Genomic DNA, 12,802 nt, shown 5'->3' on the forward strand with positions numbered 1-12,802 from the left:
TTGTTACTCAGGTGACATTGAACGATTAGTCCATTTTTGAAGCCCCTGAACTCTCACAACACCAATTCTGCTGTTACTGCTTATCCAATGACGACAAAATATCCTCCAATCTCCTTTTATACTGGCAGTTTCGCCTCTCATGACATCTAGTGATCAATTTTGCATTACATAGGCGTTACCACATAATTTCGATGAGGTAGTGTAATGACTACTAATGAAAATATATCAGAACAGGGAAAAAAATATAACTGACATCAGGAGTGGTACAAGAACACGTAGGACAGTTCCATATTGTTCTGTTACTGGTCATGGAGCAAGTGAGGGCACTGTTGGAGGTGGTGTGATGTCCCATATGACTGTTGCTGGAGAGCTGACTGCCATGAAATTTTCTTCTGTTGTAAACAAACTGTGGGCTCCACAGGCAGTTTCAAAGACATGAGCTATTTACATCTTCTATCAATACATTATTCATGGCTTCCAAGTTGAGGTTACGATGCCTTACAATGCCCTAAATTAGGGACTCAGCATAGTTCTGGTTGCACGAACCTCAAAACTGCAGTTCCTGTTTGACCCATGCAGGTTGGTAGCCCAGTCTTCATGAGATTGATTAGGTCCCTTTTTCCACTACCAAAATTTTAACCAGATTGTAATTACATATTTTTGTAATCACATATTTTTTCTTCTTTCTTGTGATTTAGAAAAGGTTATATACAACTCAAGTTCTGTTGGATTCATTAGTGGTTCAAGTAACCATGTTAGATGATACAGTTGAGGATTTTCTGACGAGGACACAGTCTTTTGTCTTTCTGGATCTGAAATTTGACTAGCTCTAAAATGTAACTGTAGTCTTCAGTGGTAAGCATTCCACTCTTGACTTTGTTCATTCAATGAAGGAAAAACTCTTAAACATTGTCAGCATGAAGGACATTCTTGTTACAGTTTGCTAATACTTTTTTTGCCTGCCTGCTTTACTCCTAATAACTCTGCACAGTTTGTATTAGGCTTTTTGTAATTCCTACATGGTTGGAAACCCACACTCTTGCCTAATCACAAAAATTTTACAATTCTGATTTTCATGTGTCACAAGTCCCAGACATTGCAATTTCTCTAAAGGCAAGCTACACACAAAACTAATAGAGGCTACAAAATGCTCCTTTGAGCAGTGCAAGCTGATCAAAGTCCAGCTCATGCAATATTAGAGTTCAGCTAGATACAAAGCCCTGAAGGTAAGCACAGTAATCGAAACAAATAGGCTGATTAGCATGTACTTTACTAATTGAATTACAACTGGCTCAGATTGGACCTAGGAGCAAGATTCATCAGAGGACACTCCTGATGACAAGGGCCCTCTGGGTAGTGGTGACATGACAGTTGACAGTAATGTTGTGCCAGCTACTCGGTTTGCATAGTGATGTCAAGTGCAGCCACTACACATATCAATTCACATTTATCATAATGGCCAATATGGGACAGTTAGAGGCCCACAGGCCAACTGATGCTGTAGTTATAATGTGATGTCTATTTTGACTTGAGTTTGCAAATATGACAGTTGAAATCTGTCATAATAAACTGAAATTTGTAAAAATGGAAATGTTTAATATTTATTTCGTTTTCAATGCCTGGGTTACAGAATTAGTAACCAAGCAGGATAAGCCTGCAATAAAAAGTGTTAAAATAGGGTTGTAGCTTGTTAAATTTCAGTTTACCTAATAAACTTCTGGATTACTGCTGCATGATGTGATATCAGTACCACATAGGATTGGTGGAGGACACTGAAAAATTTAAAAGAAAAACAGCTCATTTTGATTTATCATGAAATACAGGAGAGAGTGTCACAGATATGACATACTTGTTGGGGTGGCAATTATTACAACAAAGACGTTTTTCATGGAGTGGTGAAAAGTTTTCATAAGATTTCAGTCACCAACTTTCTCCTCAAAATGTGAAAATATTTTGTTGGTGCCCACCTACATATGGGAAAATAATCACTGTTATGAAATAAGAGAAATCAGAGCTCACACAGAAAGATTTATGTGTTCACATTCCCACATGCTATTTGAGAGTGGTACAATAGGGAAATAGTCTGCAGGTGGTTCAATGAATCCTTCACCAGACGCTTAAGTGTGAACTGCAGAGCAGTCGTGTAAATACAGAGGCAGATATACTAAAAAAGCAATACACAACATCAAAGAAAAAATATGGAACACATGTAAAAATGCATAATATGCTAAGATATGCCTTCTAATTGAAAATAAGAAAGAATAGTTGCTTTGTACAATTTTTATCCTAAGGGTAAAAAAAGTAATGAATAGGAGCATAAATTACAAATAAAAAGTGTCTAAACATTTTAAAACAGAAGAAGTGGAAATTAATGTTACATAAGATGTTGAAAGGAAGAAAGAGATGAAACCCGAATTAATACACACACAGAAGATATTCGAAAGAAGAAAGAGATGAAACCTGAATTAATACACACACAGAAAACAATTTGGAATAAAAGGAATTTATTAGTATCAAATCATTAAACAGAATTTGCTCAAAAATTAAACTTCCATAGGATAGTGCTATAGTATATTAAAGTTGGATAGTGGCAAAAAGAAACAAACATATTTGAAGCATTTGAAACAAAATTTATAGACTATCTGGACATATGAAGAATGAAATGAAATGCGGTCAGTGTGAGAGGCAAGAAAACCTGTATTAGAGGAGATTATGGGAGAAATAATGCTGATTAACAGTTACTCAAGAGAAGAAGAACTCCCTGGGTGAGATCGCTCTAAAAGACTTTATTGTAGATAAGCACCTAAGTAACAGTAATTCCTTTGGTACCCTTGTAGGGGTGATGTGTTATTTATGGGAAAGATGTTTTGGCAAACTGTGATGTACATAGTAACATTGATTTTGGTGTGGCAACGCATCACTCATTTCCTGTTCCCCCCCCCCCCCCATTAAATTTCCGGGTATATAATACTGGAAAAATTTTGAGTGTACCTGCAACAAGATGTTTATAATAACCTTTATGAAGATCTGAAGATGGTAACTTAGTTTTACTGAAACTGGTTACCTACAATGATGTATTTTATAGAAATCTTGGCTAAGAAGTTCGAGCTCAACATGATTAAACTAATGCTGATTAATAGCTTTAGGTTTTCCAAATAGTTTTTATTAATTGTTCTAACTTCCATACTTCTCTCTTTCTGCCTTGTATATTTTTTTTCTCAAATGGACATAAATTATATCCAATGTAACTACAATGTCATTGATTTTAGCATGGCAGCCCTGACTGTAATAATTGCTTACATGGTACTGATAGTAGTGTGATCTAAGTTTTCATTATTTTATCAATTGCGTCAACATGACACAAAGGAATGTCAGTAACACTGAGTAAAAAGAAAAATTCTACTGGAAGTATTTTATGTGGTAATGTATTTTGCTGCCATTCATTCATTCTGTTTATGAAACAGGAACATGTGGGATTAGGAATCAATCAAGCTACAAATTAACCAAGGAAGCAGCTGTTACAACCTGTGCTGACTATCATTAAACTGCTACTGACTTTTTTTAGCTTGCTCAGTAACAAATTAAAATTTGAAGGGGGTTGGGTTGTTTAGGGGAAGAGACCAAACTGTGAAGTCATCGGTCTCATTGGATTAGGGAAGGGCGGGGAAGAAAGTCAGCCGTGCCCTTTCAAAGGAAAACCTCCCAGCATTTGCCTGGAGTGATTTAGGGAAATCACGGAAAACCTAAATCAGAATGGCCAGACACGGGATTGAACCGTCGTCCTCCCAAATGCGAGTCCAGTGTGCTAACCACTGGGCCACCTTTTTGGTTTGAAGGAATGCTCCCACTTTGGAAGAGGAATTGCATATACAATAGTTGCTCTTAATGTTGTACTGCTAGCATAATATCTCCTTGCTTTTGTCTGTTGTTGTTGTTGTGGTCTTCAGTCCTGAGACTGGTTTGATGCAGCTCTCCATGCTACCCTATCCTGTGCAAGCTTCTTCATCTCCCAGTACTTACTGCAACCCACATCCTTCGGAATCTGCTTAGTGTATTCATCTCTTGGTCTCCCTCTACGATTTTTACCCTCCACGCTGCCCTCCAATGCTAAATTTGTGATCCCTTGATGCCTCAGAATATGTCCTACTAACCGGTCCGTTCTTTTTGTCACATTGTGCCACGTACTCCTCTTCTCCCCAATTCTATTCAATACTTCATCATTAGTTATGTGATCTACCCATCTAATCTTCAGCATTCTTCTGTAGCACCACATTTCAAAAGCTTCTATTCTGTTCCTGTCCAAACTATTTATCGTCCACATTTCACTTCCATACATGGCTACACTCCATACAAATACTTTCAGAAACGACTTCCTGACACTTAAATCTATACTCGATGTTAACAAATTTCTCTTCTTCAGAAACGCTTTCCTTGCCACTGCCAGTCTACATTTTATAACCTCTCTACTTCAACCATCATCAGTTATTTTGCTTCCCAAATAGCAAAACTCCTTTACTACTTTAACTGTCTCATTTCCTAATCTAATTCCCTCAGCATCACCCAACTTAATTCGACTACATTCCATTATCCTCGTTTTGATTTTGTTGATGTTCATCTTATATCCTCCTTTCAAGACACTGTCCATTCCATTCAACTGCTCTTCCAAGTCCTTTGCTGTCTCTGATAGAATTACAATATCATCGGCGAACCTCAAAGTTTTTATTTCTTCTCCATGGATTTTAATACCTACTCCGAATTTTTCTTTTGTTTCCTTTACTGCTTGCTCAATATACAGATTGAATAACATCAGGGATAGGCTACAACCCTGTCTCACTCCCTTCCCAACCACTGCTTCCCTTTCATGCCCATCGACTCTTATAACTGCCATCTGGTTTCTGTACAAATTGTAAATAGCCTTTCGCTCCCTGTTTTTTACCCCTGCCACCTTTAGAATTTGAAAGAGAGTATTCCACTCAACATTGTCAAAAGCTTTCTCTAAGTCTACAAATGCTAGAAACATAGGTTTGCCTTTCCTTAATCTTTCTTCTAAGATAATTTGTAAGGTCAGTATTGCCTCACGTGTTCCAATATTTCTATGGAATCCAAACTGATCTTCCCCGAGGTTGGCTTCTAACAGCTTTTCCATTCGTCTGTAAAGAATTTGTGTTAGTATTTTGCAGCTGTGACTTATTAAACTGATAGTTCGGTAAATTTCACATCTGTCAACACCTGCTTTCTTTGGGATTAGAATTATTATATTCTTCTTCAAGTCTGAGGATATTTCGCCTGTCTCGTACATCTTGCTCACCAGATGGTAGAGTTTTGTCAGGACTGGCTCTCCCAAGGCCATCAGTAGTTCTAATGGAATGTTGTCTACTCCCGGGGCCTTGTTTCGACTCGGGTCTTTCAGTGCTCTGTCAAACTCTTCACGCAATATCGTATCTCCCATTTCATCTTCATCTATAGCCTCTTCCATTTCCATAATATTGTCCTCAAGTACATCGCCCTTGTATAGACCCTCTATATACTCCTTCCACCTTTCTGCTTTCCCTTCTTTGCTTAGAACTGGGTTTCCATCTGAGCTCTTGATATTCATACAAGTTGTTCTCTTTTCTCCAACGGTCTCTTTAATTTTCCTGTAGGCAGTATCTATCTTACCCCTAGTGAGATAAGCCTCTACATCCTTACATTTGTCCTCTAGCCATCCCTGCTTAGCCATTTTGCCTGTCGATCTCATTTTTGAGACGTCTGTATTCCTTTTTGCCTGCTTCATTTACTCCATTTTTGTATTTTCTCCTTTCGTCAATTAAGTTCAATATTTCTTCTGTTACCCAAGGATTTCTACTAGCCCTCATCTTTTTACCTACTTGATCCTCTGCTGCCTTCACTACTTCATCCCTCAGCGCTACCCATTCTTCTTCTACTGTACTTCTTTCCACCATTCCTGTCAATTGTTCCCTTTGTCTACAGAGAAAAATTGTTCAAATACAGAAAGTTATTGAAGAAAGGTCAGCTAACTAAAGTACCATGATGAAACTTTTGGACTCAAAAAAATCAGCTATTGTAGTTTTCAGTTGTTTTGTTGCAGCTTTCCATGTACAATCATCCCGTGTAAGTCTCATCATCTCCGTGTAATTAATGCAGCCAACATCCATTGGAACCTGCTTACTGTACTTGAGCTGTGGTCTCCATCAACCATTTTTACTCACTACGTTTCTGTCCATTACTAAATTTACAATGTTTTGATAACCATGATGAGTCCCTTCTTTTGGTCAAGTTGAGACTATATTTCTTTTTTCCTGGGCTAGGTTCGCTACCTCCTTGTTAGTTTTCAAACTGCCCATCTAATCTCCGGCATTATTCTGTAGCACCATATTTCAAAAGTTTCTGTTCTCTTCTTGTCTGAACTGTTTATCACCCACATTTCACTTCTGTACAAAGCTTCAGTCCAAACAAATAATATCAGGCAAGACTGCCTAACATTTAAATTTATATTCAATGTCATAAAATTTCTTTTTTTGGAAATGTTTTACTTGCTATTGTTAATTTTATGTCCTCTCTACTTTGGCTATCATCAGTTATTTTGCTGCATATTGATTACTTTTATTGTCTCATTTCCTAATCCAATTCAATATGTATCACCTGATTTAATTTGATTAAATTCCATTCCCTTTGTTTTACATTTGTTGTTGATAAGCCAACAACTTCTATTAAATAAGCTGTCCATTCCATTCAACTACTCTTTCAAGTCCTTTGCTTTTTCTTACAGAATTACAATGTCATCAGCTAAATTCGAAGTTTTAATTTCTTCTCCCTGAACTACTTTAATTCCCTTTACAAATTTCTCCTTTGTTTCCATTACTGCTTGCTCAGTGTACAGACCGAATTTCATCAGGGATAGACTAAAACCCTGTCTATTCCCTTCTCAACTACTGCTTCCATTTCATGTTCTTTGACTCTTACAACTGCACTCTGGTTTCTGTACAAGTTGTAGATAACTATTTGCTCCCTGTATTTTATCCTTGTTTCCTTCAGAATTGTAAACAGTATAGTTCAAACAACACTGTCAAAATTTTTCTCCAAATCCACAAATGTTGTTAACTCTTTACCTGTCTTATAATACAAGTCATAGGGTCAGACATACATTTCTCTGGTACAAAAACTGATAATTACTAATGTCATCCTCTATTAATTTTTCCATTCTTCTATAAATACTTTGTGTCAAGTCTGGGAACACTTTCAATTATTTATTTCACAAGAACCAAACATTTTACAGGTATCATACATACATCATTTTGAAGAGAAACCCTGACAGATTTTTTTTTCACATATACCGCCATAGCATAGTTTGGTAATTTGCCAATAGTCAGTGTTAGTCGCAAACACGGAGCTGCCACATTGATGGGTCAGCCATGCTACAGAAGGGGACAGCTGTTTTATGAAATGGCCTTCCCAATCACCAGATCCCACTCTGTGTGACTTTTTTCTGTGGGAACACATTAAAGATCTGGTGTATGTACAGCCTCTACCACGTGATCTAGCAGAGCTCTGGGAGAGATTACAGGAAGCAACTGCCACAGTCAATGATGATATGCTGGGACAGGTATGACAAGAATTCGTTTACCGTTTTTACATCTGCTGAGTCACTCATGGTTTGCATATCGAATGTTTGTAAAAAAAAAAAAAAAAAAAAAAAAAAGTTCAGAGTTTCTCTTCAAAATGTGATATGCATGATATCCGTAAAATGTTCAGTTCTTGTGCAATAAATAACTGAAAGTGTTCCCAGACTTTTAAATACACCCTGTGTTTTTGCATGAGTGGGCCAATTCCAACGGTAACTCACTCATATTACAGTCATAGGATACTATGTTTTTTCATTTTATGAAGTGCAAAATTTTACATTTCTGAACATTTAAAGCAAGTTGCTAATCTCTTCACCACTTTGAAATATTATCAAAATCTGACTGACTGTTTATGCAGATTCTTTCAGATAGTACTTCATTATAGGTAATTGCATCATCTTCAAAAACCCCAATTTTACTATTAATAAAAAACATGAAGGGTCCCAATACACTTCCCTAGGACATTAGGGCATATTTGAAGCTATTTCTACAACTGATGATGACTCTCCATCCAAGATAACATGCTGTGTCCTCCCTACCAAAAAGTCCACAGTCCAGTCATGAATTACGCTTGATACCCCATATGACTGTATTTTTGACAATAAGCGTAGGTGTGGTACTGAGTCAAATGCTTTTCAGAAATCAAGAAATACAGCATCTACCTCACAGCCTTGATTGAAAGTTTTCTGATGTCATGTAAGATAAGTGCAAGTTGGGTTTCACCTGATCAATGTTTTCATAATTCATGCTGGTGGGCATTGAGGTAGTCATTCTGTTCAAGATACCTCATTATATTTGAACTCATAATTGTTCTAAGACTCTACAACAAATTCAACATCATGGATACTGGATGGTAGTTTTGTGGATCACTTCTACTATCCTTCTTGTACATAGGTGTGACCTGTGCCTTTTTCTAAGAACTGGGCATGATGTTTTGTTCAAGGGATCTATGATAGATTATAGTTAGAAGAGGGGCTAACTCAGCCACATATTGAGATAGATTTTGACTGGGATTCCATCAGACCCTGGAGCTTTGCTCAATTTTAATGTTTTTGGCTGTTTCTCAACACCACTGACACTAATACTTATTTCACTCATTTTCTCAGTGGCGTGAGGATTAAATTGGGGCCATTCTCCTGGCTTTTCCAATGTAAAGAAACATTTGGAAACAGAGTTAAGCATTTCAGGTTTTGCTTTGCTATCCACAATTTCAGTTCCTTTTTCATCCATTAGGGACTGGACACTAACTTGGTGCCACTAATAGCCTTGACATATGACTGGAATTTCTTTGTGTTATGTGAAAGATCGCTTGACAATATTCTGCTATGGTAGTCATTGAAGGAATCACACATTGCTCTCTTTACAACCAAATGCGTTTCACTCAACACCTCTCTATCTGTAGCCCTACGCTTTGTTTTATTATGCAATAATCTCTATTTCTTTAGCAGTTTCTTTATAGTGACTGTATAGCATGGAGGTTCCCATTATGAACTGTTCTATAGGGTACATATCTATCCAGTGCTGTGCTGAAAGTTTCAGGTTCCTCACTGAGAAATGACATTACTACTGATTTTTTATCTAGTTTACTGAACATATGTATCTTTCTGCTTGTTTTTGTCATCCTTTGTACATTGGTAATTATTGTTGCCACAACTGTGTCATGGTCACTGGTACCAGCTTCAATGTGGACATCCTCAAAGAGGTCAGGTCTGTTTGTTGCCATTAGATCCAATATATTTCCATAATGAGTGGGGCTCCTAATTATCTGTCTTACATTGTTTTCAGAGAAAACATTTAGTAGTTTCATGGGCTGTCTTATCACACCCACCACTAACAAAACTGTAATTTTCCCTGTTAATAATTGGACGATTTAAGTATCCGCCGATGATTACAGTATGATTGGGAAACTTACAAGTGAACTGGAGTTGTCTCTAAAGTTTTTGTTTATAGTAGGAAATGAGTCTGGTGGGCGATAGAAGGATCCAATTATCATTTTATGCCTCCTATGATACTGAGTCTTGGACAAACAGTCTCACATGCAGCTTCAATTGCTAGCATGGCAGATTCGAGTTTCTTGTCTACACCACCTCCATTTCCCATTTGCCCATCCTTTTGATATGCACTTAAATTTTTGCCCAAAAATCTCACTGCTATCAATTTCAAGTTCCAACCAGCTTTTCATACTTAGTATTATGTGAGCTCCACTGATTTTCAGGAGTGCTTCAAACTATGGCACTTTGTTGTGAATGCTCTGTCAGTTTACCATTAGGAGTTTAATACTTTCACCTGTGAGAGTCATTTCTTTAGATCTTACACTGATACTTCTGCATTTCCTACAGCTGTCATTATCTGGATTAGCTGGAGAGTCACATAATCTAAAAGAAACCTTGTGTGCATTCCACACACAGTCAGCTACCTGAGTAGCAGCCTCTGATATGTAGTGCATACTCGACCGATTTAGGGGACCCTACAGTTCTCAACACTATGGCGCAATTCCAGGAAGTCACAGCCTAGCTTTTCAGAGAACTTTCAAACTCCTTGGTTCATTCCTTACACTCAACTCAGAACCAAAGGAACATGATCAGTTCTGGGGACAATTCTACAAATTTTGAGCTTTGTAGAAACTCCATATGTAAGGCTGATCTTCTCAACCTTCTCTGTGAGTTGCTGGACTGACTAAGAATAACCATAGTTTCCTAAAACGTTTCAAGGTTAATTATAGTTGTTAGCAAACTCAAAACCAGAGCTAATTTATAAAAATTGCAGGTAATATATGGTGTTACTTCTCTTTAAGGAAAAACTCAACCTAAACATGCTACAGTAATAAATAACAAATGCTGATTTGCTACAAATTACTCATAGATTATGCAAAGGATAATGCATCCATTCAGTTTGTTCTTAGTGTAACACGTTCCATAGCTGTCAGTGCAGATGAATTGGCCTACTACAGGTTTACAGTCAACAGTTCAAGTCTTAAATTCAAAAAGACTCATATAATGCAGTTTCAGACAAGCAAAAATGGCCTGCTAGCACCAGAAGTAGATATTAATGATCATACACTGAATGAAACTTTGAGGGCAAAGTTTTTTAGACATTACAGAAATAGATAACATGAAACACATACTACATTAGTATTGTGGGCTAGCTACTGACAATGTATTTTATCAGAAAAAGGGATATGTTCTGAAAACCTGAGCTTTCAGGAGACAGTAAAAGTCAAATGGTATACCAAATCAGAACTTTGCAGTTAGACATTTGCAACACAAGTCTGAAGACATTTACTCAGAACTGAAGAAATCATATGACATAAATTATCCCATTATAGTATGTTTTGGTATACTGGAGTATGTTCTTTACCCTATTCGAAGTATGAAAAAGGATCTTATGGACACAGAAAAGTTGTTCGTATTTGTAATACCTAGGTATTTATTTGAATTTTTGGCTTTTAGATTAGACTGATTTATCGTGTAACTGAAGTTTAATGAGTTCCTTTTAGTACTCATGTGAATGACCTCACGTTTCTCGTTATTTAGGGTCAACTGCCACTTTTCGCACCATTCAGATATTTTTTTCTAAATTATGACTGTACCAATATTATTTGTTTCACATTAGACATTCAACAGACTAATATACTTTCGTTAAAGGAATTTGTACACAATCATTACTGTCTTCAATGAATACAGCCTTAGCAATAAGCCCCTTCCATCATTCCTGGTAAAACTGTTGCTGGATTCTTGGATTTACTGGATTATTTTGACTATCCCTTCAATGGAACCTTTCCATTGTAACAACTAGATGTAGCTGCAAAGTTTTGTTGTAGACAGCATTACATTGGGTGACTTTTTGCAGCTTGAATATAAACGTAACTAAGATGTTAATAAACAATGGCGTCTTGACATATCCACTCAGCTCACTGCTGCAAACAATGTGGCCACAACTGTTTATTGAAAATTACAGGTTTTTGTATTCAAGGCTTTTTAGTAGTTTTATAAAGTGCTTGGGCCACCAATATTTGAATTAATTTTATAAATTGAAAAGTTTTTACATTTCTTTTGGGACTCTGAGTGATGGTTTCGTGTTAGTCTAGAGGAAAAAATCTGATCATATCACTTCCCATCTCACTTTACAACACCAACAGGTTACTCATAAGGCACAAAGCTGTACCCTCTTATTGGGTAATACTGATGAATAGGCTTCAACTGTCCATTCATGGGAAGAACTGTGACATGCCAAAACAAGGTATGGTTGTAGTTTTGACTCCCATACACACTACTGAATGTATAAAATTCAACTAGCCTCTCATCAATATGACTGTTTGGTGTATTTCTAATTTATACTATTTTCAAGTCTGCCCACGTCACTTTGTAAGCTCTCCACAATATTTCAGCAAATGAGATTGTTGACATATTCAGATGAACCATCTGAGGATGACTGCTGATGACTGCTGCTCTGCTCAAGTCAACATTGTATGCACCTTGTCGTGATGCTTGTGTCTATTGGATCTAGATTATTCTCAGTGGTTAGGTCTATAGCTGACCAATGTCCCACACAAAGTCGGATGCATATAGATATTGTCATCAATCCAAGAAGATACACTCAAAAGTGATCAGAGCTAAGTCCCATATTAACCACTAAGTATAATAGTTAACAAGACCTGAAATATTTGAACCATCTGACTCCTTATCTCAGGATAGAGAGAAATAATGACTGCAACTTCACAGAACTTATAGCTCTTCCTGAGAGTAACATATTTTCTTGCACTGAAAAGAACATAACTTTTTAATATTAAACTACAAATCATTCATCACACTAAGCAGTCTGCTCAGTAAGTCAAACAACCAATTCTGTAAATCACTCGCAATGCATATTTCTGTTACTTGTGCCACGATTCCCCGGCTAATATGAATTAATATTTTTCCAGTTCAAAGTTACAACAACAAATCTGTCCTAGTGCGCACACACTATATAAGACATCATATGTAACTAGACAATACAAGACTGCTAGTACAATATTTTATTAATGCATCATTTTTCCAGTGATTTGGGGGCTCCTTGACAATTGTCCATTGTCAAATTGCTGCTGTGGAGCTTGTTGCTAATGGCCAGCTGCTCAGTCCATTGGTCACACTAAGGGCACCTTAGATCAAGTTATTACTACATTCCGAAACAGTTTCAATCCA

Source organism: Schistocerca piceifrons, chromosome 1, assembly GCF_021461385.2.
Source record: "Schistocerca piceifrons isolate TAMUIC-IGC-003096 chromosome 1, iqSchPice1.1, whole genome shotgun sequence".
In the NCBI taxonomy this organism is placed as follows: Eukaryota; Metazoa; Arthropoda; class Insecta; order Orthoptera; family Acrididae; genus Schistocerca; species Schistocerca piceifrons.